Consider the following 5,253-nt stretch of genomic DNA (forward strand, 5'->3'; position numbering starts at 1 on the left):
TTTGTATTTCTTTATTAAAGCACAGTTTTTAACGATGTCTTTTATTATATACATTAAAGCCAGCTTTTTAGCTTATAATGGGGAGAGGGGCTGAGCTCACTGACTGTGGGAAATGCTCCAGGGCTGTTTGCACTCATGTCAAAGGACTGGGTTTAAAGTGCATTTGCTTTCAAGAACCAGCAAGCAACTGGACCTCGTGTGTGTGGCCCAGCCAGAGAAAACAGAGAGAAAAAGGGAAATGGGAAAAAAAAAAGAACAAAACAAACAACCTCACAAGATGACCTAAAGGGAGAAGAGTAGGTTTTGTGATGGCCATGCTGCAATTCTCCCATCTGGGTTTTGAGCAAGAGCAGTGGGGACAACCACAAGTTGTCCTGGTACACACAGAAAACCCTGTGGGCATTTCTTTCTTTGAGCAGAGTGAAGCATTTCCTGAGAATTTTTAATTTGAGAAGTGCCATCATATTTCAGTTGTGAGTTCTGCAATGGCTCTCAGTTTGAGTTAATAATTATCAGTGAAGCAAGGTCTGCAGGGAGAGTCAACGATACAATACTGCTGATAGGTTTTATTTACCCTTTTTTTCCCTTTCAATGCCTGTTATAGATAAGGAATTTGCTGCAAATACGTAAGTCACAGGCTGGACAGCATCACTGGGTTGCAACTGGGGCTTGAGGTCACACAGTATTTTTTGTCCCTCTGATTAGGGAAATATTAACCCTTGGGATTATGTTGCTCACTTAAAAATTCCCAGATTCACTTTCCTTAAGTATTCCCTGCTATTCCCACTTTCCAGTAGGTGATGGCAGAGCGAAAGTCCCTAAAAGCTAAAAAAATAAACTGGTTTGCCTGATTTAAGTGAGCAAGACTCCGAAGAGGTTGTGTGGGTGCTTTTGAACCCAGGGAGGTCAGGCAAGGTGAAAAGAGCAGCAATGCCACCCCTCCCACTGCCCCTGCATCTCAGCCCAGCTCCACCAACCAGCCCTGACAACAACAAGAAGGATAAATGTTTACCAAAGGGTGCAAACATGTGAGTTTGAACACTGTCATGGAGGCTTTCATGGGCGGGCACACAGTGGTGTCAGCTGAGGTACAGAGCTGACCTTGCCTCACTCCTCCCCTCCCTGAGAGGTCTCTCTCTCTGAAGATAACAAGGGAATGATGTTTGTTATCATGCTGGAAAAGCAAAACAGCCCTGGTGCTGTCACCTCCTTGGGGTCAGCAGAGCCAAAACCTTTGCTCCCAGTTGGCGCCGACTCCCAGCTCCACGTATTGGAGGGGAGGGCAAAGGAGCCTTGGACACAGAGCCCCCACAAAAGAAGACAGTTCTGCTCAGCTGACCCTGACCCACTGTGGGACCAGGGGGGATGATGTTCACTATGTAAAGGGGAAATATTTGGGTTTTTCATGGATATTGAATGCCACATTAGACCCAGATGCCCTATTAAATCAGAAATCACACACCCAAACAGTAACATTGCCTGGCTGTAAAGAACTGCACCCACTGCTAATACTGCATCCAAAGGTGCCAGTTGTGGTGGGAGAAGGGCTTCAGCTCTTCCCCTTAATTCTGATCTAGCAATTGCTGAAGGAATTCAGTGGCCAAGTTGACACCAAACCAAAGGATACCAAAGGATCCTCTTATAGGAGTGACAGCACTGTCAGACTTGTTCAAAGTACTGCACAGGATTTGCAGCAGCAGTCACCTTTTACCTGTTTGTTAAATAATGTCCTTGCAGCTGCCAAGCCCTTCTTGCACAATGAGCTCTGTCCTGCAGATGACTCTAAATCCAAACTTTTTCAAGCCAGGTTTTGTATCACCACTTATATAACACTTCAGGGTGTCAGGGGTTGAAAGGCAGTCTGTGAACGTTGTCTATGAAGTCTCAAAGGTGTGTGGACTAATCTGCCCCATAAACCCAGATTCCTTTCTTTTGAGGGTTTCTTGTTGCTCATGGTTAGTGGGGTTAGTAGAGATGCAGAAGAGTAATATGATTTTTCTCACCATTTCTGTCTTTGAATAATGAGCTCAAAGTGGCTTTCAGGGTTGGCTGTAACCATTAGGACCCAAAGGAACAGCATGAAGTTATGTCAGGGGATGTTTAGGTTGAATATTGAAAAAAATGTACATCACCCAGAAGATGCTGGGAACTGGAACAGGCTCCCCAGCAAAGTGGCCACAGCACCAAGCCTGACAGATTTTGAGATGTGTTGGGATTAAGCTGTCAGGCACACTGTGTGATTTTTGGGCTTCTCCTGTGCAGGACAGGGAGTTGAGCTTTGATGATCCTTGTGGGTCCTCCCCAGTTCAGGACACTCTATGATTATATGATTTCCAGACCAACACAACCACATTTGCACAACAACCCTCACCAGGCTCAGCTGAGCATCTCCTCCCTCTGCCCCACATCAATAGAAATACTCCCACTCAGGCTAACCCATCAGTCTTTGCATGGCTGGGTAAAATCCCTTTGGCAGGCTGGTTCTGGCTGCCATGGTTCCCACTCATCACCTCTGCTCTAACTGGGGTATTTCCATACCAAAATAAGGTGCCAAAACAGAAACTTTCTGCCCAAACCAAGGTGGCCAAGAGCAAACTAGGTCCTGTTAATAACTCCCAACAATGTGTCCCCAAGGATATGCCTCAGGGCACACCCAAGCATATTGGTTTTTTCTCCTCCTGTTTTCACTTTGAAGTGCTCTGGAGACCTGAAGAGAATGAGAGTGGCTGACCCTTGTCCTGCTGCTGTGGAAAATGGGGGCTCAGCATTGTAAATCCAGGTTAGTGCTGGCAAAAGGTGCTGGTGGGCTGCTGCAAACATACCCCAGAAAGCAGGTTAACCTGTCAGCAAAGGAAACAAATCTCAGCCTAAGCTATGCAGCAGATATAAATATGTAGATGTTGAAACAAAAGTCACTGCCTGAACTTTTTGATACAGTAGTACAGGAAAAAGAAATCTCCATTGTTTCTACCCTCCACCAAGCTGCCCTCGTGCCAAGGGCTCAGATGGTGCATCTTGGAGTGCTGGGACAGCAGTGTTAATCAACCCATTAACCAATGTGCATCAACCCACATCCCTCATAAAGCCTCACAAACCCATATGGATGAACACAAATCCCTCACAGAGCTGCATGCAGAGGTCAGGACTGGCCTTGAACCCCTTCTGTGTCCTTAATCCCCACCCAGGGCCGTCTGACAGATGCCAGCACTAGCACCTTCTCCCTACAAGCTACGTACCTTTGACAGGGATCACCTTTTAGGGGAGGTCTACTGTGACTCAAAGCCCTTTTTTTACAAATCCTGGGCTGAGCCCAGCTTTTCCAAGCTGGAAGGTGAGACACAGCATGTGCACAGCTCACCTGGTGACCTCAACTCTCTTTGCTGCTGCATTTATAGGATTCCTTCCCTCCCTCCACAACTCTGGGGTCTGGAAAACTATCTCCCCTTCCCATAAATAACTAGGAGATCCATCATCTAAGTAAAAAAATGTGGATCCCTCTTCTTGGGTGTTGATGAATCAAATTCTCATATATCAACTATAAAGAGTGGGTTCCCACCTTGGTGTTTTGGATGTGGTATTTCATGGACTCAACCTTATTTCAGTGGAAGTTTCCTTTCTCCTGCCCCTGCCCTGCTTCATGTCACAGTGGCACCAATTACACTGTAGCTGTAAGATGGGTATTGTCATTATTAGTAATTGTATTCACCCACTCCATATAAAAATATCAGCACAGGAACATGAATGATTTGTGTAATGATATATTTGCTGTTATTAGTACCTAATATGTTATGCCTGTAATTACATACTATGGCCCATATAATAAGCTTGGAATTGCTGTGTAAATTTTGGGTAATTGAGGAAAACTATGCTACAAACAGGTCCCCCTAGACCAAGTTCAGCATTCACTACCAAGAAATAACCATTATTAAAGGCTCTGCAATAGACAAACCCATAGACTAGGAGCTAAAAGCCTTTTGAATATGTAGCAGCAATGAAGAGGAACAAATAACCAGTGCAGGAGAGCCAGAGAAGTATCAGTCCAGGGAGGGTCATCCCTGGGGAATATTTCTTCTAACTCTGTTTCAGGAATACTCCAGCAGAAGCCCAAGGAACTTCCAGGGGGTGCAATGTAAACTGCAAGTAGCATAAACCCATTCAGATGCAACTTTCAGAGGATTTAGAAGCCATGCTCCTCATTAGAAAGGAAGTTAAAATGCTCACATCTAGATTAAAAGTCTGCCAGAGGTCATTACAGCTTAATGCATAGTCAGGCTTTTCTGAATCTGCAGGAAACATTGACATTGATTAAATTTATCCTCTCCTTCACAGGCCCAAGAGCTTTTCCAGATTTCAATGCATTTTTTTGGTCAAGTTGATCCTTCCTGTCCTCACTGCAGTATCTGCACATCTTCCATCTAAAATCAATAGCCACAGCATGGTCCCCCATGGGCTCCTTGCAGTTGGGAGAGTTTCTGCTGAGGATGGGACGTGATGGGAAGAAATGAGATCAGCCACTTTTATGGCCCAGTGAATAGTTATGGGCTTCAAGGGCTCTCTCATGGTCATGAACCTCTGAACAATTTCTGATTGTTCAAATTTCACTGCAGCCTTCCAGCTTCGTCATCTGCACTGCCAACTTCTATTAAGGTTCCATTAAAAGGCAATGAAACACAGGGCCTTTTACAATACCCTTGACAGAACAATTTCCCTTTCTGGATACAGTAAAAATTTTCAGCCAAAAATACAACTTTTTGGATTAAAAAAAAAAAAAGGAAAAAAAGAAAGAGAGACAATGTCAAGCAGATCAAAATATTTCACAAAATGCTGTCAGATTGTCTCAGCCAGAAAAAACAATCTAGAAAAGGCTAATTTTCAAATCAAAACATTGATTTTTCTCTCTGCCTATCATAATTACATTTGTTCCCACTTGCTTATGAAAAGGCCTAGGTATCAGACAATATTTCATTTTGTGTAGAGCTAAGTGTTTTATTCAGATCAAAGTGTTTTCCACAGCACTTTGTCATTGATAGGTATTTGGTAATTTAATTTTACTGTTATTAGTGTACCTTTTCCTTCAAGGATCACTTTAAGTGTATCCACACTTAGCAGCAGAGAAGGACAAATGCTGCCCTCAGATATAACCAGGTGCATTTAAGCAAATCCTGATTAAATCAAAATGTTATAAAAGTTAAGGGCTGGGGGGGGGGGGTATAAAATTTAACCCAAAGTGACACATAGAATAAGCTTGCCCAA

Source organism: Serinus canaria, chromosome 4, assembly GCF_022539315.1.
Source record: "Serinus canaria isolate serCan28SL12 chromosome 4, serCan2020, whole genome shotgun sequence".
Taxonomy (NCBI): domain Eukaryota; kingdom Metazoa; phylum Chordata; class Aves; order Passeriformes; family Fringillidae; genus Serinus; species Serinus canaria.